Source organism: Eschrichtius robustus, chromosome X, assembly GCF_028021215.1.
Source record: "Eschrichtius robustus isolate mEscRob2 chromosome X, mEscRob2.pri, whole genome shotgun sequence".
NCBI lineage: Eukaryota > Metazoa > Chordata > Mammalia > Artiodactyla > Eschrichtiidae > Eschrichtius > Eschrichtius robustus.
The window spans coordinates 103,701,828-103,728,588 of record NC_090845.1 but is presented as its reverse complement, the minus strand read 5'-3'; positions in this window follow the sequence as shown (position 1 = coordinate 103,728,588).

The following is a 26,761-nucleotide window of genomic DNA, read 5'->3' as shown; positions in this document are numbered from 1 at the left end:
GAAACTGCTCCAAAGAGGTGGGGGGAAGGTCAGTGTTACATATGACTTTAGTGAAGGGGGGACGTGCAGTCAGGCACACATTTTGGCAGAGGCTGGCTGCTAGTGACGAGGAGCAGATGTCTCTGTCAATGATTTTAGTGCTTTTCTAGATACGAGGAGATGCAAGAATTGGGCTCATAGAATCTTCTGAAAATTTCTATCTGAAAGCCTGTTCTACCAGTTTTTCCCAGAGCACAGAGTTCCTCATACCTGATCTCCACCCTGAACTCCTTTCAGGGGGTGTTGAAGGTCAGAGGCTGCAGTGGCGTGTGACTTAATCCTTGTAGAGGCAGATGGCAAGTGCCAATTTGTAGGTGGCACTCTCATCCCTCAGAATCTGCAGGGGATCTGCTCTAGGACCTGCCACGGATACCAAAATCCCCTGATGCTCATTCCCATAGTCAGCCCTATGTATCCACGGATGTGGAAGCCTCAGATACAGAGGTCAACTGTATTTTACTTTGTAGGGCATTTTAAGGTCATTTGATATATTTTCTCACATTTTTAGGACCTCCTCTGCTTTCCTCCTGTCCTTAAGGAGAGTTTGCCTATTCCTTTTCAAGGTTAATATCCCATTTATGCTGTTGATTAATGGAAGAGAGGGTAGGGAATTGAATTATCTTTTCCTCTCTTCCTGGTATCTTCAGAGAGCTCATTTTCCTTTGAGATTGTTAATTATAATGAGTGTGTTAGCCTAGATCTGTCAGGGCCCACCAAGTGAAGAAGGACCTTCTGGAAGAGAAATGAGCACAAAGGAACGAAGAGGGGAGAGAGATAGAGACAGGGACACAGAGACAGACAGACGGACACTGTTTAAGTCCCCTTGGATCTTGCCCAGCTTAAAGCTATATATAGCCCTAGCCTTTGTTATATAAGCTTATAAGGTACAGTTTTAGATCTTTGCTTAAGCTAAGTTGAGTAGAGTTTCTGTCACTTGTGACCTATTTAGCCCTCTTATGGTGACCCCTGAAACACCTCTGTAACTCTAAGAACCAAAGTGAAAATAACTCTTCTTGAGTACAGTCCTCAACACTTACTTTTAGAAAATGAAGACATCTTGAACATGTTTTTTATTTAAAAAGGAGAAAGAAGCATTGGGAGAGAGCTGATTGGTGGAAAAGGTGAGAGGAAGAAATGCTCAAAAGCATAGGCAAGCAGTTAGCTTTAGAGTGGAGAATGAAAATCTGAGTCAGGGAGGAAGATGAGAACTCTTTCTGGATCTATTCAGTCTTGTTGAACCAACTTTGTTTACATGCCTGTCCCAGAACCAACCACTGTGGCTAGAGACATGAAATGTTCTTGCTGACCAAGCCAAGGGCATGAACCAGGGATGAGGATGACTAGAGCCGCCTTAAGTGGAGTGGGAGTGGCTTCCCATAGGGCAAAAAATGAGCCATAAAAAGTCTGAAAACCAGTGCCTTAGAACAAAAGTCAGCAAAACTTTTTCTCTAAAAGGCTAAACAAAATCAGGCAGTGGACTGGATTTGGTGTGTGGGCTATAGTTTGCCAACCCCTTTCCTAGAAGGTTGGCAGTGACCTGTTTGAAAAACCCAAAGAAATTTTCTTAGTGCTCCTATTCCTTGAGCAGGAACCTGGAAACAGCCTAGAGTCATAGAAGAAGGGAACATTTTTTAAAGCAGAGCTTCTTAGCCTTATTTTTTAGATGCACAATGATTTCTTATTCTATCTTCAGTAATATCCCCATCAACCAAGATTTGTAGAGCTATCTCCCCCCCAAATTTGATATTCACTACTAGGAGTTCATGAGATGATTTTAGGTGGCACAAGGATAAATATTTTAAAAATTTTAATAGTTATACTAAATCTTAAAATCCATGTTTTAATAGATTTCATTGCTTATTATGATGCTGAGTTAGACAACGTAGGTTGATTTAAATGATATAACACATGAATGATACAAATTGAGGAAACGGTTAATGAGCATTAACTCTCAGTTGAGCTATGACATCTATAGGCCTTTTGGATATGATTTTTGAAATTATACATGCTCTCTTATTCCTTCCTCCATGCCTCAGACCCTCCCTAACCAAGAGATTGCAATACACCTTTCTAGGAGGCAGGCTTCCCCATTCTCTCCACTTTGGGACTTTTCTATTTTTAATGGGTTAAGTGCAGTTCACTGGCTCTTGGCCCAGAAATCTTCAAGATACCATGTAGTACTTGACATCACCAATGTCTCATCTTCTCATGGCCAAGCTAAAGCCAACAGCTTAGCATGTGAGACAGCTTTTCTGTCTGTATTCTGTTTCTGTTAATAGTGCTACCGTCCTGTTAGTCACGCAGACTGAGAACTTGGTTCACATCTTTAACTCTTGCTCTTCCTGGACCATTCTGACTAATTATTTTAGGCATTTCTATCACCCAATGACTATTCATTCTATTCTCTGTGAGAGGACATTTATTCCATAACTTTTTGTGGGGAAGATGTCAGGAAGGGGTTCCTCTTACTGCTCTCCCATCCTCTGGACTTCGGCTCTAAACAATCCTGCACACTACTTCAGGATTAATCTTCCTAAAGCACGAATCTGACATGTCATGCTCATGCTCAAGCATAGTCAATGGCTCTGCGTTATCTACTAAATGATGTCTAAATTCATTAATATAGTATTCAAGATCCTTGACAGTCTGCTCCTGCCTAATTATTGGTCCATGTATTCTACTGCTTCCCTCTATATTCCCTGAGCTCCAGCGAACCCAAGTGCCTCCACAATTTCATTATACTTTTCCCCTCTGTGCTTTTGCATACTCTATTCTCCTGTCAAGAAACCCTTCCACTTTTTCTTTTCAAAATCCTATCAGTTTCGAATGATTAAGTAAAATGATGCTGTATCCATATCATGGAATACTTTGTGGCTGTTAACATGATGGTTTACAAGGCTTTTGAACATTTATTCACGTACATGACAATATTATAGAGCATCTCCTACATGCCAGACACTCTGCTACATGCCAAGGATACAGAGGTTCAAAGGACAGACACAGCTGATGCCATCATAAAGCTTAAGTCAGAGTGGGGTGTTTAGACATTGAGGAACTCAGTGGAGGTGTGCTGAGTGCTTGAACGATAATAGTGGGGGTGATACGGACATTTAACCTCGTCTAAAGGTAAAGGGCAGCTTCTTGGAGGTAGTCATGTTTTAGGCATGCCTGAAACGTGGAAAGATCATGGTTCCTAAACTTTTTGGTCTCAGGACCCCTTTGCATTCTTTTTTTTTTTTTTTTTTTTTTTTTAAAGGTTACACACTATATGATTTTATTCACATAACATTCTTTTTTTTTAAAATTAATTAGTTAATTTATTTTATTTTTGGCTGCGTTGGGTCTTCGTTGCTGCGTGTGGGCTTTCTCTAGTTGCGGCAAGCGGGGGCCACTCTTTGTTGCAGTGTGCGGGCTTCTCGCTGCGGTGGCTTCTCTTGTTGCAGAGCACGGGCTCTAGGCACGCGGGCTTCAGTAGTTGTGGCACGTGGGCTCGGCAGTTGTGGCTCCCGGGCTCTAGAGCGCAGGCTCAGTCGTTGTGGCGCATGGGCTCAGCTGCTCCGCGGCATGCGGGATCTTCCCGGACAAGGGATCGAACCCATGTCCCCCGCAACGGCAGGCAGACTCTCAACCGCTGCGCCACCAGGGAAGTCCCCCCTTTGCATTCTTAAAAATAATTGAGCTTTTGTCTATATGGGTTATACATACATATTTCAACACTTACTATTAGAAATTTAGAATAATTGACAATTAAAAATGTGTATGTCAATAGGTTTATTATTTTAATAACAAACACCTGTATTCTACAAACCACAAAATGTTTAGTGAGGAAAGTGGCACTTATATTTTTACTAATCTCTTTAATATCTGGCTTAATAGAAGACTGGATTTTCACATCTGCTTCTGAGTTCAAGCTTTCTTGATGTGTTGTTTTGGTTGAAGACTATGAAGAGAGTCCAACCTCACACAGATATGTAGTTGGAAAATGGAGGAGTATTTTAATAGTCTTGTCAGATAATTGTAGATATTCTTCTTTGACACTACACCGAAACTCAACAAGTGGCAATTTCTCCAAGGTTAGCTGCAATATGGAATCTGAAACGCTATCAGTGAACTTTTCATACTCTGTTACATTAAAACCATTTCGTCTACTTTTTTACTTTGAATGGATCCTTTAATGATACATGATTTTGACCTCGTGGATCCCCCGAAGGGGGCTCTCAGATCCACAGGGACCCTCTGATCACACTTTGACAGCTACTGGAGTGAGAGTTACTTTGATATTTGGGGGAGGGCAAAGATAAAGAAATATTCCAATGGTCAGAAAAGCACACACAGGAAAATGCATAGGTTATGATGTTACTGAATATACAAGATACACACAGGAGGATCTCAACTCTTTAAAGGAAAGTGATTAACGCAGAATAAAGTCTGTAAGGAAATACTCCAAAATGTTAACAGTAGTTCTTCACAGGTCATTTGCTGTGCTTTTAAAATTTCCCCAAACTTTTCTATTTTCAACAATGAGCTGGTTATTACTTTGAAAATTAATGAAAAATAAATCCTAAGTATCTTTTATTTTTATCATTTTTTTTTGGCGGTGCCGCACGGCATGCAGGGATCCTAGTTCCCCAACCAGGGGTCGAATCCGTGCCCCCTGCAGTGGAAGCAGAGTCTTAACCACTGGACCGCCAGGGAAGTCCCTAAGCGTCTTTTAAAATTCGGCTTATAGGTTATACCCTTTATGAAGCCTTTTCTTCTTCCCTCCCTAATCCAGAAGTAACCTCTCCTTGTTTAGTGCTTTCCTAACACTTAGTTTGCACTTTCCTATTGGGACTTCAAACATTTTGTAGTGTTATTGTAGGGCTGTTCATACAGATTGTACCAGTTCTATTACCTGGAGGGTAGCAACTAGAATTTATTTCCCCAGCATCATGCAGAGTTCCTTATATTGTAAAAGGGCTCAACAATTTTTTTTTTTTTTTTTTTTTTTTTTTTGGGAATTAAACTGAATTGAAATCCTAAGTGTTTCACCCAGTTTAAATGACATTTTAAAATGTTATTACTAAATAACATACAACTACTCTAGAAAATTTGGGAAAATAGAGAAAAGTATAGTAAGACAGCACAGCATCATGGTTAACAGCAAAGGCTTTGCAGTTCTACTGACGTAGCTTCAAATCCTGGATCTGCTATGTGCTTATTACTATCTCCACGTGGCCACGGATGTGTCTCCTAATCGTTGTGATTCCTAGTTTCTCCATCTGTGAAGTGGAGGTTATAATCATGCCTCCCAGCATTGTTGTGAGGAATTGATGAAATAATGTACATAAAACTCCAGGTATACAGTAATTCTTGATGAATGGTAGCTACTTATTACTATTGTTTTTTTTTTTGGGTCGGGGGGCAGGGCGTGCCCTGCCGCATGTGGGATCTTAGTTTCCGGACCAGGGATCGAACCTGCGCCCCCTGCAGTGGAAGCACAGAGTGTTACCCACTGGACCACCAGGGAAGTCCCTATTATTATTTTGATTATCTATAATCATTCATCCGAAAATCCACAAATTCACTGTGATGAATGCATTGTCTAGTAGATTCAGAGTCCCTGGGCACATAATATCCCTGTTACTCCTAATCACCTTTGAAACTGTGCCCTGATGATTGAGTTGGTGTGAGGTGATCTCGCCGTTTCCAGATAAAAATGTGCCTATAAAAAGTTCTGACTCAGCTTATGGGCTGCAATGTTATAAGCAATCCGGAGTGGTGGCAAGAGATTCAGATGAACAAGTGGAGGGTCTAATTACCAGCAATGTTTTTATTAGAAGGCTATAGCTCATACTGTGATTTTTGTTACATTTGTTAATGACAGTGCTGAATGACACACTCTGTAGTTTAGCCTGGGAAGCATGTCCTGGGGCTGCTACAGCAGCTGTGTCAGTCAGCTGAATTGACTATCTGGTGAACTAATAGCCAAATCAACACATTTGTTCCCTGCCTCTTGTCATACTAAAAAAGAAGAAAATGTGCTCAACTTATGAAAATGATACCATTGACCCTTTTAAAATACCTGGGAATTTCCCAGTTGGTGGTCATGAGCTTTCATGAAGCATACAACGCTATCTCCTTAGAACATACTGGGAGTAGGTGGAAGGTTCTCATTGGAGAATTAGGTTACCCACTGTCATCAATCAATGCCCTGTTGTCCCTTTTAAGATGTTCACACCAGCACTGACACTTGCAGACCTAGCCTAGCCATTCTATAGCAAGAAGAGAATGGGCGAGAGAGTTTTCACTGTTCCATCTTATGGGGTACCAGGTCTGCTTCTGCTCTGCAGACGGCTTACCTGGCTGTGTTGCCTTGAATCTGTGTTCTCCCAGGGACTAAAGTGGTCCTTGGATATGCTTGTATCCAGAGTTACCCGCCCTTTATTGTTCCACCTGGATCTGATCAGTGCCTTCCATTGTAGCATTTTGCCTAGGCTTTCTCTGAGATGCCAAATGTCCCATGTCCTCAAATTACCTACTTATGAATCCATGTGCCATCAACAAATTCATGGATTTGATGAATCCATCCAATCAAAATTCTAATTTCCTTGCTAAGTTTATTTTAATTGTGAATCAAGAGAAAGGCATATTTTTAAAGTTTTCATACAATTTTTAAGGTTACTTACCATTTACAGTTATTACAAAACATTGGCTCTATTCCCCGTGTTGTACAATACATCTTTGAGGCTATCTTACACCCAACAGGTTGTACCTCCCACTCCCCCACCCCTATACTGCCTGCACCACACCTCCCCCCCTCCCCCCGCCCCCCCCAACCACTAGTTTGTTCTCTGTCTCTGCGAGTCTGCTTTTTTGTTATATTCACTAGTTTGTTGCATTTTTTTAGATTCCACATATAAGGGATATCATACAGTATTTGTCTTTCTCTCTTATTTCACTTAGCATAATGCCCTCCAAGCCCATCCATGTTGCTGCAAATAGTAAAATTTTATTCTTTTTTATGGCTGAATAATATTCCATTGTGTGTGTGTGTGTGTGTGTGTGTGTGTGTGTGTGTGTGTATACATACAGACATACCACATCTTCTTTACCCATTTATCTGCTGATGGACACTTAGGCTGCTTCCATAGAGAAAGGCATAATTTTGAATTCATTCACCCTGATATGTCAGTGACTGAGAGCTCCTTATCCTCCCACATAGCTTTGCTGGCTTTAGGTAACCTCATCCATGTAGTAAAAGTGTTTGCTATGTGCCACACCCTTTGTTATGGGTCTGGTAAGTCCCCATTCTTGAGGAACCTGTGGTCTTGAGAGTGAGAAAGACATATAAACAAGAAATTATTAATACAGTGTTGTACTTCCAATGATAGGGATATAATATGTTATAGAGAAGGGACCTAACTCAATCTTGAGGTGTCAAGGAAAGTGACTTGGAAGACGAGATGTGAACTGCATCTGAGAAGCAGGATTTAGCCAAGTGAAGTGAAGGTGAAGGTCATATTAAGCAGAATAGACAGCATGAGGCAACGGAGCTGAGAAAGAACATTGTGTGTGATGAAACCTGCAAGCAATTCAGAGGTACAGAAAGTGGCAAAGAAGGAAACGCAAAACAGGAAGACAGAAGCCAGTTCATGGAAGGCTTTTTTTGTGTCAGAAAATCTGAGCTTTATTTGGAGGGCAGTGGGGAGGAGTGAAGCAAAAATCGAGCAGAGAGGGAGATATTGAAGATACGGGAGAAGGGAGTGAATGACAGAATGTGGTGATGAAGATGGAAAGGAATGAGAATCCAGAGCACAGATGGAAGGGTTGCCTCTGCAGGAAATACTCCCTCTTCTGGACTTTCTGCTTCTGCAAAAAATCTATTTGAAATCTAACTTTTCTGTATTCTGTGGATACAAGACACACTCTCCTCCTCTTTTGTTTCCTGCCTTTGTCTTAGCTCGTCCAGCCCAGTCTGCAAATTGCACCCTTGCCTAACGTCCAACACGATAGACTGTGAAAACGGGCCAGAATTTTCCTCTATAAGAGGTAGTTGATAAGTAACAGTAGCAGTTGAGTGGCATCTGACAGTTCACAAAGCCTTTTCACATCCATTATCTCACAACAGGCCTGTAAGGCAGGCAGAAAAGCTGTGGCCATACCCATTTTATGAGGCTCAGAAAGTTTAAGTTGTTTGTCCAGTGTGAAGTTACTGAAAATGAGTACGCGTCAGAGCTTCACCTGGAAGCCAAGTCTTGGAATTCTAGGTCCCATACCCTTTTCACTATACTCAGATGGTTATTCAAAGCTTTGTGTATGAGTAGTAAATGGGTTGTATGGGTGAATAAGGAATCAAGCCCATTATCTCAACTTTTTGAGTACAGTTCTATATAGCGAGCTAATCTCATCTGCTGGATCAGCATTGAGTCATCATAAATAAACGAACCCAGCGTGTTTATGAAATGGGAAACGGAACTCCATTTCATCTCTGGGCTTCTTTGTGGACAATGCATATGGAAACTAACTTTTTATTAGCCATTTATTCTTTACTTTTCTTTAATTTTTATTTTATATTGGGGTATAGTTGATTTAGAATATTGTATTAGTTTCAGGTGTACAGCGGAGTGATACTTTTTTTTTGCAGACTATATTCCATTATAGCTTATTACAAGATATTGAGTATAGTCCCCTGCGCTATATATATGGTAAGTCCTTGTCACTTATCTATTTTATGTAGGGTACTTTGTATCTGTTAATCCCATACTCCTCATTTATCCCTCCCTCTGCCCTCTCCCCTTTGGTAACCATAAATTTGTTTTCTATGTCCGTGAGTCTATTTCTGTTTTGTTTCTTTGTTTTTGTTTTGGGTTTTTTTTTGGATTTTTTATTTTATTTTGGAGTATAGTTGATTTACAAGGTTGTGTTAGTTTCCGGTGTACAACAAAGTGATACATATACATATATCCATTCTTTTTCAGATTCTTTTCCCATATAGGTTATTACAAAATATTGAGTAGAGTTCCCTGTGCTATATAGTAGGTCCTGGTCGATTGTCTACTTTATATATAGTAGTGTGTATATGTTAATCCCAAACTCCTAATTTATCCCTCCCCTAGTCATTTATTCATTGATTTAGTAGATCACCCAGATGATCTGATTCTTCTCTCTTCCCTTCTCCTTACTTCCCTTTGTTCTTTTCTTCTCAAGTACCATGGGGCCATCTCAGATAGAGCCAAAGTGGAGAAATATACTGTTAAGCAAGTGACACTGTATATCAAAAATTTGGGTGAAGGCTTGGCATTTAAAAGAATTGAAGTTCAAAACTCACATCCACTTTTGGTCTATTGAATTGCTCTAGCTTATATTTTCCTCATTAAGATAATTAAGACTTTACCATATATATTAGGCCTCTAGCTCTAATAAAATGAATAAAGTACACGAATAGGGGCAAAATGAGCTATTTGATTAATGGGTCTAGCATCTGGCTTATATACTGCAAACTTTCTATCATTTATTTAGCTGTCTGCCCCTGGAAGTACCTCAACTGGAGACGGCATTGAAGACAAAATTAGGACCATTAAATTATTCAAACCCCTCCTCAATATATCATGCCCTCTTAGTCTTTCTTTTATCCTTGTGCAGTTGTAGTCGACAAATTTAATCTATTTGCACGCTTGCTGATTGTAAGCCATTCTGGGCATGCAGATGCTGCATTAAATGTTGACTTTCAGCCGCTCCCACTGAGTTGAGTAGGATAAAGTGTACCTGTTGTCTACCTACAGCTGACACTTTCCTTGTCGTTTTGCATCCCCCTGACATCTTCCACTTTCTTCAGTAACCTGCTATATGACCTTCTGAAATTTTCTTTCTTTTGCCATTTGTATTAAAAGGTAGCGCCACTGTCTTTTTTCCCTGGACTCACTGCCGTGTTTGCATTTCAGCCGGCTAGCTCACTCGGGCTGCTGGATGAAAGGGGGACTGAAGACTACAGGGAGATGGCAGGTGGGAGGCTGTCATTGCATTTCCTTGAGGATGGGGACTGGTAAAAAATGTTTGCCACACATAACTGAACCCAATTATGATATGACTAATAAAATGCTCCTTTTAGCAAATATCCCTACTGTACTAGGGTAATTAATGATTATTCTCACAGGGCCTGAGAGAGATGACCAAACTCTCTCTCCTTCTGATATCTGCATTTGGAAAAATCTATTTCCCTTTATGAGAGAAGGTATATGACTGTGTGTGATTAACAGGATCATGAGCCCAGAAAATGTTTTTAGCCATTTCTCTACCTACTACTATGCTTGTCCTTGCTCTCCTCCTATATTGCTTCCAGGGTAGTATGTATGTACTCTGTAGGGAGCCATAATTGCGAGGTATTCTCCCTGCCTCATAATATCCCTTCAGATGTATAAACAAGTACTCAGACCTCATTTACTTATAGTCATCTATTTGTTCAGCAACCTTCATTGAGTACCTTGTTGGTGCCAGGCATTGTACTATGTGCTGGTGATTTAACAGTCAACAGGAAGACCTAGAACTTGCCTTGCTGGAGCTAAGAAGGAAAAGAGGGGCCACGGCAGAGAAAAAGGGGAGGAATCTACTTGAGATATGGTAGTCAGGTAAGATCTCTCTGAGAAAGTGATGAAGCTAAGAGTTGAAGCATGAAAGCAAATGTTTGTTTGTTTTTTTCATTGTGGTATAGTTGTTTTACAATGTTGTTTTAGTTTCTACTGTACCGTGGAGTTTCCTATGCCATACAGCAGGTTCTCATTAGTTATCTATTTTATACATATTAGTGTATATATGTTGATCCCAATCTCCCAATTCATCCCACCCCCGTTCCCCCCTTGGTGTCCATACGTTTGTTCTCTACATCTGTGTGTCTATTTCTGCCTTGCAAGCCGGTTCATTTGTACCATTTTTCTAGATTCCACACATATGTGTTAATATACGATATTTGTTTGTTTCTTCCTGACTTACTTCACTCTGTATGACAGTCTCTAGGTCCATCCACGTCTCTAGAAATGACCCACTTTCGTTCCTTTTTATGGCTGAGTAATATTCCGTTGTATACATGTACCACATTCTTTATCTATTTGTCTATCGGTGGACATTTAGGTTGCTTCCAAGACCTGGCTATTGTATACAGTGCGGCAATGAACATTGGGGTGCATGTGTCCTTTTGAATTACAGTTTTCTCTGGGTATGTGCCCAGTAGTGGGATTGTCGGGTCACATGGTAATTCTATTGTTAGTTTTTTAAGGAAGCTCCACACTGTTCTCCATAGTGGCTGTATCAATTTACATTCCCACCAACAGTGCAAGAGGGTTCCCTTCTCTCCACACCCTCTCCAGCATTTACTGTTTGTAGATGTTCTGATGGTGGCCATTCTGACCACTGTGAGGTGATACCTCGTTGTAGTTTTGATTTGCATTTCTCGAATAATTAGTGATGTTGAGCAGCTTTTCATGTGCCTCTTGGCCGCCATCTGTATGTCTTCTTTCGAGAGACGTCTATTTAGATCTCCTGCCCATTTTTGGATTGGGTTGGTTTTTTTTTTTATTAGTATTGAGCTGTATGACCTGTTTATATATTTTGGAGATTAATCCTTTGTCCGTTGATTTGTTTGCAAATATTTTCTCCTATTCTGAGGGTTGTCTTTTTGTTTTATTTATATTTTCCTTTGCTGTGCAAAAGCTTTTAAGTTTCATTAGGTCCCATTTGTTTATTTTTAGTTTTATTTCCATTTCTCTAGGAAGTTGGTCAAAAAAGATCTTGCTGTGATTTATGTCAAAGAGTGTTCTTCCTGTGTTTTCCTCAAAGAGTTTTATAGTGTCTGGCCTTACATTTCGGTCTTTAATCCATTTTGAGTTTATTTTTGTGTATGGTGTTAGGGAGTGTTCTAATTTCATTCTTTTACATGTAGCTGTCCAGTTTTCCCAGCACCACTTATTGAAGAGACTGTCTTTTCTCCATTGTATATCCTTGCCTCCTTTGTCATAGATTAGTTGACCATATGTGCGTGGGTTTATCTCTGGGCTTTCTATCCTGTTCCATTGATCTATACTTCTGGTTTTGTGCCAGTACCATATTGTCTTGAAAGTCAGGGAGCCTGGTTCCGCCAACTCTTTTTTTTTTTTTTTTTCCTCAAGTTTGCTTTGGCTATTCGGGGGTCTTTGTGTCTCCATACAAATTTTAAGATTTTTTGTTCTAGTTCTGTGAAAAATGCCACTGGTAATTTGATAGGGATTGCATTGAATCTGTAGATTGCTTTGGGTAGTATAGTCATTTTGACAATATTGATGCTTCCAATCCAAGAACATGATATATCTCTCCATCTGTTTGTGTCATCTTGGATTTCTTTCATCAGTGTCTTATAGTTTTCTGAGTACAGGTCTTTTACCTCCTTAGGTAGGTTTATTCCTAGGTGTTGTTTTTGTTGCAATGGTGAATGAGATTGTTTCCTTAATGTCCCTTTCTGATCTTTCGTTGTTAGTGTATAGGAATGCAGGAGATTTCTGTGCATTAATTTTGTATCCTGCAATTTTACCAACTTCATTGATTAGCTTTAGTAGTTTTCTGGTGGCATCTTTAGGATTTTCTATGTATAGTATCATGTTATCTGCAAACAGTGACAGTTTTTTTCTTTTTAACATCTTTATTGGAGTATAATTGCTTTCCAATGGTGTGTTAGTTTCTGCTTTATAACAAAGTGAATCAGTTATACATATACATATGTTCCCATATCTCTTCCCTCTTGCGTCTCCCTCCCTCCCACCCTCCCTATCCCACCCCTGTAGGTGGACAGTGACAGTTTTACTTCTTACTTTCCAATTTGTATTCCTTTTATTTATTTTTTTCTTCTCCAATTGCCATGGCTAGGACTTCCAAAACTATGTTGAATAATAGTGGCAAGAGTGGACATCCTTGTCTTGTTCCTGATCTTAGAGGAAATGATGAAAGCAAATTTGTTATTCAAACAAACAAACCATGGTGAAGAGTATCCCAGGTAGAGGGAACAGCACACGCAGATGTTTGGAAATTATGAGGAATGGAGAGAAAGCCATTGTAGCTGGAGTATAGTGAGTCCTGGAGAGTATGATACAAGATGAATGCAAAGAGGCAGATGGAAGTCAGAGTTTTAGGGCCTTGTAGGTCATGATAAGACGTTTGAATTTTAAGTACACTGCCCTCAAAATCTCCTGGAGAGATATTAAGTAAGGGGGTGGTATGAACCACATGTATGAGCCCTATATTTCATGACTCATTTGGGCTATAGATATCTGTCCCTTATAACTTCCAATTCTTTTACTACTCTGGTTACCTGACTCTGGGTTTGCTCCATGTGTTTTCAGTGTTCCTCTTGCAGGCAGCCTCTAATTGCAAACCTGACACCACAATTTTAGCCTATGTCCCTGGCAGAGGACAGCGATGATCAGGTCTTGTGTTCTTGTAGTATATGGACGTCATTGCAGCTACAGGATGCCATTGACTCATGGTGATTTCAGTCAACATATGAGGACATAGGTAAGTGAAGTGCTTTAGGGCTGGGGCTCCTGCATTCTATGCTTAGTCTCCCAGGTCCTGCTCAATACCCACCTCCTTTATGAAATCTACGCTGGCTACCGCAGGCTCCAGTTACTCTCTTTTCCTTGGTACTAAAATAGGGCTGATGGTCTCTGTCCTCCATTTGGCTGTTATCGTTTAATGCAGCGGTCACAAGTTGTCAGCAGATGAACTGGATTTGGCAGGCAGATGTGTTTTGTTTGCCCTGCTCAGCATTTTATAAAAAAATAAACTTAGTTTCCAGTGTTTCACATAAAAATCCAGATTTCGTTCTTTCCTAGAAATCTGAAGAACTGGCAACTCCGAGTCTGCCTTCCCATGTGACAACAAGCACCTGGGAATGCAGCTTCTGTCCTGTTTAGATAGTGCACGCGTTCTTTTATTTGTCATTGTCCTGAACACTTCTATCAGGCCTGTTTCACTTTTGTGTTACCTGCTAGCACCTGTAGACATGCAAATTTGTGATCTCAGCTTTCATACCTTGTGGCAAGTCCTTTAATATACTTCCAGTACCTAGAACAATGCCTACTGCATTGTTGGTACTCGATAAGCATTTGGGTTTTTGGTGTTTTAAGAATTTATTTATTTTATTTTTGGCTGCATTGGGTCTTCATTGCTGCACGCGGGCTTTCTCCAGTTGTGGTGAGCGGGGGCTACTCTTTGTTGCGGTGCGTGGGCTTCTCATTGTGGTGGCTTCTCCTGTTGCGGAGCACGGGTTCTAGGCGCATGGGCTTCAGTAGTTGTGGCTCGCGGGCTCTAGAGCGCAGGCTCAGTAGTTGTGGCACACGGGCTTAGTTGCTCCACAGCGTGTGGGATCTTCCTGGACCAGGACTCAAACCCGTGTCCTCTGCATTGGCAGGCGGATTCTTTACCACCGTGCCACCAGGGAAGCCCAATAAGCATTTGTTAAGTTAATGAATATTATGTGCAGAACTAAATTCACAAGTTCTTTGAAGGAAAAAACTACATTCTGTATCTTTCAGCATCTCCTGTAGCATTCATAGAGTGCCCTATATTCTTAGGTCCCAATAAATATTTTTGATAGATATAGTGAAGAAGATGCTTCGTCATATGATTTTTTATAGCATGCTGAATGATCTTTCTAGAGGATATAATTGTTTACAAGAATACTTTCCAAGTGGTATGTAATAGAGCACCGAGTCAACTAGTAGTCAAGAAATGGAGCCTCTAATCCCAATTCTGGAATGGACTCACTGTGTGACAATGGACAAGTGACATAACTTTGCAACTCTGCAGCATCCTCATCTGTAAGCAGGTACTTGTTTTATCTACCTCATTAGGTTACTAGGGGAATTAAATGAAACAGTGCGGATTCAGTGTTTTTGCATTTGTGCATTCATCATAGGTGTTTTACCCTTTATATGTGCTTTAAAGTCTTGTTATTTTAAAATGTTATATATGTTATAAGCTGAGGTCATTTTCTAATGTGCCGGAATACCATAAGCGAATTTGTATCTCATTTGGTATGTGTCATAGTTCATACACTTATTCTATTCATGCTAGCGTCAAAGGACAAAAGAGCCCTGGGTAAGATGGAAAAAAACTACTAGCATCTAACTTCTCTCTCCATCAAACACATTATGGCTGGCTCTAATCAAGGTACCATTCATTCCATGCTTAGCGGTAGCATATGCGAATTGCAAGCGAAGTTCTTAAGAAAAAACTATTGCTCCCCTATACCCGTGAACTTAAATATATGAAGTGACAGCAGTACACACACCAAAGATGGTATTACTAATTTCATGGAGGCTAACTAGGGGGAAATTTAGCTTTTTATAGCTAAGTGTAGGTGAGAGTGATTGAACAGTGGTTCATGCTTCCAGGTATAAGTATGGCGTCTCTGTGGTTCACTAATCCCAGTGTTAGTAATGTCTAGTGCCCATCTTCACGCCTTTGACAATTATTTCTGAGTGTCATTGCAGAAGACTGCTGGACGTTAGGTAGTAGATCCTCTATAGAGTTCGTTTGATTCCACAGTTATAGGCACCTTCAATTAACTTGCTCTTTTACTATATTGTGGGATATCTGTTAGTTGTACGAAACTTATAGCAATGAAAGTGATTCCTGACCATAGATATGCAAATGCATTTTGTCTCATAGAGACTCTGCCCTGTAGAAAAGATAATCTCAAACACTGCATGTTATTGCCTTATGGAGTATTAACTGGCGTTGTAATTACAAATAAATTCAGTGAAGCCTTTGTGATTATTTATCCATCTTCCTAATTCTTATTTGAACTGGTCTCAAAATCCTACTGCTTCCTTCATTACTTAATTACATGAAATCTTGTTCACATTTTCATTTTTTTAATTTACATGAGAGTCATGTTTTTTACGTTTTTTTAAAATTTTTATTTTATATTGGAATATAGTTGATTAACAATGTTGTGTTAGTTTCAGGTGTACAGCAGATTTATTCAGTTGTATATCTATATGTATCTATTCTTTTTCAAATTCTTTTCCCATCTAGGTTATTACAGAGTATTGAGCAGAGTTCCCTGTGCTATACAGTAGGTCCTTGTTGGTTATCTATTTTAAATATAGCAGTGTGTACATGTCAATCCCAAACTGCCAATCTATCCCTCCCCACCCTTTTCCCTGGTAACCACTAGTTCATTTTCTAAGTCTGTGAGTCTGTTTCTGTTTTGTAAATAAGTTCATTTGTACCTTTTTTTTAGATTCCACATATAAGTGATATCATATGATGTCTTTCTCTGTCTGACTTACTTCACTTAGTATGATAATCTCCAGGGCCATCCATGTTGCTGCAAATGGCATTATCTCATTCTTTTTAATTGCTGAGTGATACTCCATTGTATATATGTACCACATCTTCTTTATCCATTCCTCTGTCGATGTACATTTAGGTTGCTTCCATGTCTTGGCTATTGTGAACAGCACTTCAATGAACACTGGTGCATGTATCCTTTCGAATCATGTTTTTCTCCAGATATATGCCCAGGAGTGGGTTTGTGGGATCATATGGTAGCTCTATTTTTAGTTTCTTAAGGAACCTCCATACTGTTCTCCACAGTGGCTGTACCAATTTACATTCCCACCAACAGTGTAGGAGGGTTCCTTTTTCTCTGCACCCTCTCCTGCATTTATTGTTTGCAGACTTTTTGATGATGGCCATCCTGACTGGTGTGAGGTGATACCTCACTGTAGTTTTGATTTGCATTTCTCTGATAATTAGCGATGTTGAGCATCTTTTCATGTGCCTCTTGGCCATCTGCGTGTCTTCTTTGGAGTAATGTCTATTTAGGGCTTCTGCCCATTTTTTGATTGGGCTGTTTGCTTTGATATTGAGCTGTATGAGCTGTTTGTAAGTTTTGGAGACTAATCCCTTGTCGGTCGCCTGGTTTGCAAATATCTTCTCCCATTCTGTGAGTTGTCTTTGCATTTCGTTTATGGTTTCCTTTGCTGTGCAAAAGCTTTTGAGTTTCATTAGGTCCCATTTGTTTCTTTTTGTTTTTATTTCCATTACTCTAGGAGATGGATCAAAAAGATATTGCTGAGATTTCTGTCAAAGAGTGTTCTGCCTATATTTTCCTCTAAAAGTTTTATAGTATCCGGTCTTACGAGAGTCATGTTTTAATTCTTTGAAAATTATACTTTAATGCCAATGCCGCCAGTTCTGGTATTCTTTTTCTAGGAATACGAAAAAAAATCAGAGCTAGAAGGACCTGAAAGCTTTTAGTTACATAGAAATACTAGCACATTGTACAAAATATACAAGAAAGTTCACTGCAGTATTGCTTGCAATAGTGAAAAACTGGAAACAACCTATGAGTACATCAAGAGGAGACTACATAAATGAGGTATATACATACTAGGAGAATACTGTGTAGCCATTAAAGTGAATGAGATAGATAGCCATTTAAATGAATGACTCAGGCATATATAAGTGCATGATAGGCTGTGATCTTTACGACATATTGTTATATGAGAAAATTGTGTAACATTATGTGAAGTATTGTCCTATGTAAAGTAAGAAAAAGCATCTTTATACATTATATCCAAATAATTATATATTTATAGAAAGAAGTCTAAAATATATATATAAACTGATAATAGTTATCTCTGGGAAATAAGATCAAGAAAGGGTAAAGAGACTTTTAACTTTTACTATACACATTTCTATATTGGTCAGTTTTAAAACTAAAAATTGTGCATGATTTTGGTAAACAACAAAAATGAAAGAAATGATCTTCTAAGCAACACAATAAACATTTTATTATTATAATCCAAGTATAAAATAAATATCCATTAGTCAATACTGATAGACACAAATGTTTTAATAAGTAAATAAATGGAGGAGACAAATTTTCCTTATAGAAGAATTACAAATTGTATGTATGTGTATGTGCATGCATGTTTATCTCCTTCCTCCCTTGAGTGTGGATTTAATGATTCACTTCTAAAGAAAAGAGTGTAGAAAGATAAAAATAACACCTTTTACAGTGGAGAAATTTGGCAAATACTACCCGTGGTAGGCAGAATATCCACTGCCCCCCCCCCCCCACACACACACACACACAGCTGTTCATGTCCTAATCCCTGGAATCTGCAAATATATTACAGTACATGGCAAAGGGGGGTTGCTAATCAAATGACCTTTATATAGGAAGATTTTCCTGGATTAACTGGCTGGGTCCAGTATTCACAAGAGTCCCTAAATAGGAAAGGAAAAACGAGCTAGTCAGAGGCAGATATGACTAAGGAAGCAGTGTCAGAACGATGCAATGTGGGAAGGACTCAGCCAGCAGTGGCTGACTGAAGACAGGGGAAGGAGGCAATGAGCCAAGGAATGCAAGTGGCCTCTGCAAGTTGGAAAAAGGCAAGGAAATGGATTCTCCCCTAGACTCTCTAGAAAGAAATGCAGCAATGCCAGCACCTTGATTTTAGCTCAGTTCTATGTCATACTTCTGAACTCTAGAACTGTAAGATAATACAATTTTTATAACCCATTGAGTTTTGACAATTTGTTATGTCAGCCATAGAAAACTACTACAGAGACACTTTAACCAAGTTTTCGAGATTAACATCACCAATGATCGGTCATGCAGGCATCATGTACTACTTACTCCCTGATATGATGTGATGAGAAGGGCACTTTATCTCTGTGGTATCCTTACCCAAAACCCATAACCTCAGTCAAATCATAAGAAAAATATTAGACAAACCCCACTTGAGGGACATTCTGGGAAGTATATGACCAGTACTCCTCAAATCTGTCAAGGTCATGAAAAGCAAAGAAAGACAGAAATTGTCACAGACCACAGAACACTGAGGAGATACGATAACTAAAGGCACCATGGATTGGATTCTGGAACTGAAAAAGGACAGTAGTGGGAAAACTGGTGAAATGTGAATCAAGTCTGAAGTTTAGCTTATAGTAAGTTACCACTGTTGGTTTCTTAGTTTTGATGAGTCTACCATACTGATGTAAGATGTTAACAATAAGAGAAACTGGGGGAGGAGTTATATGGGGACTCTCTATTATCTCTGCAACTTTTTGGTAAAGCTAAAATTATTCCAAAATAAATCATTTGTTTTTTAAAAAGATAATGTAGTCTCACCACTTTACTAAATGAGGAAACTGAGGTTCAGAGAGGGAAAATGACTTATTCAAAATAATATAGTTCACTTAACGAAAATTTCACCTCTTTCATTTCCAGTGAATTTATTGGTTGATTTTTTTTTTTCTAAGCCTTAAAAATCTGTTCTCCAAAATTCAGCTCTATCAATCTAATCCACATTTTCTACTACTACCTAACTTTCATCTTGCAATTCTTACCTCCTTTGGGTATTTCTCATGTCACTGGGCTAAAAGAATATTAATACTTGTTCATAATAATTGTTCTCATTTCCTGCTTTAGCAACTAATATCACCTAAGAAATACTGACTGGAAGAAGAAGTAGGATATTTTTACTTTGTTAAGGCTGTTGCCTGATTTTCCTGAAGTTTGCCCTGATTTCTCATTAACCCTATATTGTGATGCATTTTTACATTTTTTTTTTCATTTTTACGTTTTTAATTGAGGTATAACTGACATATAACATTATATTAGTTTCAAGTGTACAACATAATGGTTTGGTATTTGTTTGTATACACTGTGAAATGATCACCACAATAAGACTAGTTAACGTCTGTCACCATACATAGTTACCAATTTTTTTTTTTTTTTTTTTTCTTGTGAGGAAAACTTTTAAGATCTACTTTCTTGGCAAACTTTCAAATATGCGATGCAGTATCATTAACTATAGTCACCATGCTGTACATTACATCCCCATGACTTATTTATTTTATAACTGGAAGTTCGTACCTTTTGTCTCCCTTCATCTATATCACCCACCTCCACACCCCCTGCCAAACACCAATCTCTTGTTTGAATCTATGAGCTTGGTGTTTTGTTTTTGCTTTTTTAGATTCTACATATAAGTAAGATTATATGGTATGTGTCTTTCTCTGCCTGACTTATTTAGCATAATGCCTTCAAGGTCCATCCATGTTGTTGCAAATGGCAAGATTTCATTCTCTTTTTATGCCTGAATAATATTCCATTGTGTGTGTGTGTGTGTACGTGTAGTATGTGTATATATACATACATATACATTATTAGGTCCCATTTATTTTTACTTTTATTTCCTTTGCTTTAGGAGATGGAGCCAAAAAATATTGCTGTGATTTACGTCAAGAGTGTTCTATGTTTTCTTCTAGGAGTTTTGTGGTTTCAGGTCTTACATTTAGGTCTTTAATCCAATTTATTTTTGTATATGATGTTAGAGAATGTTCTAATTTCATTCTTTTACATGTAGCTGTCCAGTTTCCCCAGTAACACTTATTGAAGAGGCTGTCTTTTCTCCACTGTATCTTCTTGCCTCCTTTGTTGTAGATGGTTGTATATGGCCTTTATTATGTTGAGGTATGTTCCCTCTTATGCCTACTTTCTGGAGAGTTTTTTTATAAATGGATATTGAATTTTGTCAAAAGCTTTTTTCTGCATCTAGTGAGATGATCATATGGTTTTTATGCTTCAATTTGTGGCTATTGAAAAATCCTTGCATCCCTGGGATAAATCCCACTTGATCATGGTGAATGGTCCTTTTAATGTATTGTTGGATTCGGATTGCTAATATTTTGTTGAGGATTTTTGTGTTTATGTTCATCAGTAATATTGCCATGTAATTTTCTTTTTTGTGACATCTTTGTCCGGTTTTGGCATCAGGGTGATGCTGGCTTCATAGAATGAGTTCAGCAGTGTTTCTTCCTCTGCAATTCTTGGAATAGTTCAAGAAGGATAGGTGTTAACTCTTTCCTAAGTATTTGGTAGAATTCACCTGTGAAGCCATCTGGCCCTGGAGTTTTGTTTGTTGGGAGTTTCTTTTGGTCTATTCAATTTTCTGTTTCTTCCTTTATCAGTCTTGGGAGATTGTACATTTCTAGGAATTTGTCCATTTCTTCTAGGTTGTCCATTTTATTGGTATATCATTGTTCGAAGTACTCTCTTATGACCCTTTGTATTTCTGTGGTGTTGGCTGTAACTTCTCATTTTTGACCTCTGATTATATTGATTTGGGCCTTTATTTTCTTGATCAGTATGACTAAAGGTTTATCAATTTTGTTTATCTTTCCAAAGAACCAGCTCTTAGTTTCATTGATCTTTTCTATTGTGGGGTGTTTTTTTTTTTTTTTGGTCTCTATATTTTTTCTTCTCTGAACTTTATGATTTCCTTCCTTCTAATAACTTTGGGTTTTGTTTGTATTCTTTTCCTAGTCCCTTTAGGTATAACCTTAGGTTGTTTATTTGAGATTTTTCTTGTTTCCCGAGGTAAGCTTGTATCACTATGAACTTCTACCTTAGAACTGCTTTTGCTTTGTCCCAAAGATTTTGGGTTGTTGTGTTTTCCTTTTTGTTTGTCTCCAGGTATTTTTTGACTTCCTCTTTGATTTCTTCAAATGCTGTTTATCCATTCAGCCCCTCTATGTCTTTTTCTTTTTTGAATTTTGTTATTTATTTTTTTATACAGCAGGTTCTTATTAGTCATCAATTTTATACACATCAGTGTATACATGTCAATCCCAATCTCCCAATTCATCACACCCCCACCCCCCACTGCTTTCCCCCCTTGGTGTCCATACGTTTGTTCTCCACATCTGTGTCTCAATTTCTGCCCTGCAAACCGGTTCATCTGTACCATTTTTCGAGGTTCCACATATATGCGTTAGTTAACATACGATATTTGTTTTTCTCTTTCTGACTTACTTCACTCTGTATGACAGTCTCTAGATTCATCCACGTCTCAACAAATGACCCAATTTTGTTCCTTTTTATGGCTGAGTAATATTCCGTTGTATATATGTACCACGTCTTCTTTATCCATTCGTCTGTCGATGGGCATTTAGGTTGCTTCCATGACCTGGCTATTGTAAATAGTGCTGCAGTGAACATTGCGGTGCATGTGTCTTTTTGAATTATGGTATTCTCTGGGTATATGCCCAGTAGTGGGATTGCTGGATCATACGGTAATTCTATTTTTAGTCTTTTAAGGAACCTCCATACTGTTCTCCATAGTGGCTGTATCCATTTACATTCCCACCAACAGTGCAAGAGGGTTCCCTTCTCTCCACACCCTCTCCAGCATTTATTGTTTGTAGATGTTCTGATGATGGCCATTCTGACCAGTGTGAGGTGATACCTCATTGTAGTTTTGATTTGCATTTCTCGAATAATTAGTGATGTTGAGCAGCTTTTCATGTGCCTCTTGGCCGCCATCTGTATGTCTTCTTTCGAGAGACGTCTATTTAGGTCTTCTGCCCAGTTTTGGATTGGGTTGTTTGTTTTTTTAATATTGAGCTGCATGAGCTGTTTCTATATTTTGTAGATTAATCCTTTGTCCGTTGATTAGTTTGCAAATATTTTCTCCCATTCTGAGGGTGGTCTTTTCGTTTTATTTACAGTTTCCTTTGCTGTGCAAAAGCTTTGAAGTTTCATTAGGTCCTATTTGTTTATTTTTGTTTTTATTTCCATCACTCTAGGAGGTGGATCAAAAAAGATCTTGCTGTGATTTATGTCAAAGAATGTTCTTCCTATGTTTTCCTCTAAGAGTTTCATAGTGTCCAGTCTTACATTTAGGTCTCAAATCCATTTTGAGTTTATTTTTGTGTATGGTGTCAGGGAGCGTTCTAATTTCATTCTTTTACATGTAGCTGCCCAGTTTTCCCAGCACCACTTATTGAAGAGACTGTCTTTTCTCCACTGTATATCCTTGCCTCCTTTGTCATAGATTAGTTGACCATAGGTGCGTGGGTTTATCTCTGGGCTTTCTATCTTGTTCCATTGATCTGTGTTTCTGTTTTTGTGCCAGTACCATGTTGTCTTGATTACTGTAGCTTTGTAGTATAGTCTGAAGTCAGGGCGTCTGATTCCTCCAGCTCCGTTTGTTTCCCTCAAGACTGCTTTGGCTCTTCAGGGTCTTTTGTATCTCCATACAAATTTTTTTTTAAATAATATCTATCATAACTATTTCTTTTTTTCTTTTTAAAATTTATTTATTTATTCATTTATTTAATTTGGGGCTGCATTGGTTCTTCACTGCTGCACGCGGGTTCTCTCTAGCTGCTGAGAGCGGGGGGCTACTCTTTGATGCGGTGCGTGGGCTTCTCACTGCGGTGGCCTCTCCTGCCGCGAAGCACGGGCTCCAGGTGCATGGGCCTCAGCAGTTGTGGCACATGGGCCCAGCCGCCCTGTGGCATGTGGGATCCTCCTGGACCAGGGCCCAAACCCGTGCTCCCTGCACTGGCAGGCAGACCCCCGACCACTGCGCCACCAGGGAAGCCCTCCATACAAATTTTAAGATGATTTCTTCTAGTTCCGTAAAAGATGCCATCGGTAATTTGATAGGGATTGCATTGAATCTGTAGATTGCTTTGGGTAGTATAGTCATTTTCACAATATTGATTCTTCCAATCCAAGAACATGGTATATCTCTGAATCTGTCTGTGTCATGTTTAAGGTCTTTCATCAGTGTCTTATAGTTTTCTGCATACAGGTCTTTTGTCTTCCTAGGTAGGTTTATTCCTAGGTATTTTATTCTTTTTGTTGCAGTGGTAAATGGGAGTGTTTCCATAATTTCTCTTTCAGATTTTTCATCATTAGTGTATAGGAAAGCAAGAGATTTCTGTCCATTAATTTTGTATCCTGAAACTTTACCAAATTCATTGATTAGCTCTAGTAGTTTTCTGGTAGAGTCTTTAGGATCCTCTATGTATAGTATCATGTCATCTGCAAAGAGTGACAGTTTTACTTCTTCTTTTCCAATTTGTATTCCTTTTATTTCTTTTTCTTCTCTGGTTGCCGTGGCTAGGACTTCCAAAACTATGTTGAATACTAGTGGTGAGAGTGGACATCCTTGTCTCGTTCCTGATCTTAGAGGAAATGCTTTCGGTTTTTCACCATTGAGAATGATGTTTGCTATGGGTTTGTCGTATATGGCCTTTATTATGTTGAGGTAGGTTCCCTCTATGCCCACTTTCTGGAGAGCTTTTATCATAAATGGGTGTTGAATTCTGTCAAAAGCTTTTTCTGCATCTATTGAGATGATCACATGGTTTTTCTCCTTCAATTTCTTAATATGGTTTATCACATTGACTGATTTGCATACAGTGAAGAATCCTTGCATCCCTGGGCTAAATCCCACTTGATCATGGTGTATGATCCTTTTAATGTGTTGTTGGATTCTGTTTGCTAGTATTTTGTTGAGGATTTTTGCATCTATATTCATCAGTGATATTGGTCTGTAATTTTCTTTTTTTGTAGTATCTTTGTCTGGTTTTGTTATCACGGTAATGGTGGCCGCATAGAATGAGTTTGGGAGTGTTCCTTCCTCTGCAATTTTGTGGAAGATTTTGAGAAGGATGGGTGTTAGCTCGTCTCTAAATGTTTGATAGAATTCACCTGTGAAGCCATCTGGTCCTGGACTTTTGTTTGTTGGAAGATTTTTAATCACAGTTTCCATTTCATTACTTGTTATTGGTCTGTTCATATTTTCTGTTTCTTCCTGGTTCAGTCTTGGAAGGTTATACCTTTCTAAGAATTTGTCCATTTCTTCCAGGTTGTCCATTTTATTGGCATAGAGTTGCTTGTAGTAGTCTCTTAGGATGCTCTGTATTTCTGCGGTGTCTGTTGTAACTTCTCCTTTTTCATTTCTAACTTTATTGATTTGAGTCCTCTCCCTCTTTTTCTTGATGAGTCTGGCTGATGGTTTATCCATTTTGTTTATCTTCTCAAAGAACCGGCTTTTAGTTTTATTGATCTTTGCTATTGTTTTCTTTGTTTCTATTTCAATTATTTCTGCTCTGATCTTGATGATTTCTTTCCTTCTGCTAACTTTGGGTTTTGTTTGTTCTTCTTTCTCTAGTTCCTTTAGGTGTAAGGTTAGATTGTTTATTTGAGATTTTTTTTGGTCTTGAGGTAGGCTTGTATAGCTATAAACTTCCCCCTTAGAACCGCTTTTGCTGCATCCCATAGGTTTTGGGTCGTCGTGTTTTCATTGTCATTTCTCTCTAGGTATTTTTTGATTTCCTCTTTGATTTCTTCAGTGATCTCTTGGTTATTTAGTAACGTATTGTTTAGCCTCCATGTGTTTTTTACGGTTTTTTTCCCTGTAATTCTAATCTCATAGCATTGTGGTCAGAAAAGATGCTTGATACGATTTCAATTTTCTTAAATTTACCGAGGCTTGATTTGTGACCCAAGATGTGATCTATCCTGGAGAATGTTCCGTGCGCACTTGAGAAGAACGTGTAATCTGCTGTTTTTGCATGGAATGGCCTATAAATATCAATTAAATCTATCTGGTCTATTGTGTCATTTAAAGCTTCTGTTTCCTTATTTATTTTCATTTTGGATGAGCTGTCCATTGGTGTAAGTGAGGTGTTAAAGTCCCCCACTATTATTGTGTTACTTTCGATTTCCTCTTTTAGAGCTGTTAGCAGTTGCCTTATGTACTGAGATGCTCCGATGTTGGGTGCATATATACTTATAATTGTTATATCTTCTTCTTGGATTGATCCCTGGATCATTATGTAGTGTCCTTCCTTGTCTCTTGTAACATTCTTTATTTTAAAGTCTATTTTATCTGATATGAGTATAGCTACTCCAGCTTTCTTTGGATTTCCATTTGCATGGAATATCTTTTTCCAGCCCCTCGCTTTCAGTCTGTATGTGTCCCTAGGTCTGAAGTGGGTCTCTTGTAGACAGCATATAGATGGGTCTTGTTTTTGTATCCATTCAGCAAGCCTGTGTCTTTTGGTTGGAGCATTTAATCCATTCACGTTTAAGGTAATTATCGATATGTGTGTTCCTCTGACCATTTTCTTAATTGTTTTGGGTTTGTTTTTGTAGGTCCTTTTCTTCTCTTGTGTTTCCCAGTTAGAGAAGTTCCTTTAGCATTTGTTGTAGAGCTGGTTTGGTGGTGCTGAATTCTCTTAGCTTTTGCTTGTCTGTAAGGCTTTTGATTTCTCCATCGAATCTGAATGAGATCCTTGCCGGGTAGAATAATCTTGGTTGTAGGTTCTTCCCTTTCATCACTTTAAGTGTATCATGCCACTCCCTTCTGGCTTGTAGAGTTTCTGCTGAGAAATCAGCTGTTAACCTTATGGGAGTTCCCCTGTATGTTATTTGTCGTTTTTCCCTTGCTGCTTTCAATAATTTTTCTTTGTCTTTAATTTTTGCCACTTTGATCACTGTGTGTCTCGGCGTGTTTCTCCTTGGGTTTATTCTGTATGGGACTCGCTGCGCTTCCTGGACTTGGGTGGCTATTTCCTTTCCCATGTTAGGGAAGTTTTTGACTGTAATCTCTTCAAATATTTCCTCTGGTCCTTTCTCTCTCTCTTCTCCTTCTAGGACCCCTATAATGCGAATGTTGTTGCGTTTAATGTTGTCCCAGAGGTCTCTTAGGCTGTCTTCATTTCTTTTCATTCTTTTTTCTTTAGTCTGTTCCGCAGCAGTGCATTCCACCATTCTGTCTTCCAGGTCACTTATCCGCTCTTCTGCCTCAGTTATTCTTCTATTGATTCCTTGTAGGGTATTTTTCATTTCAGTTATTGTATTTTTCATCTCTGTTTGTTTGTTCTTTAATTC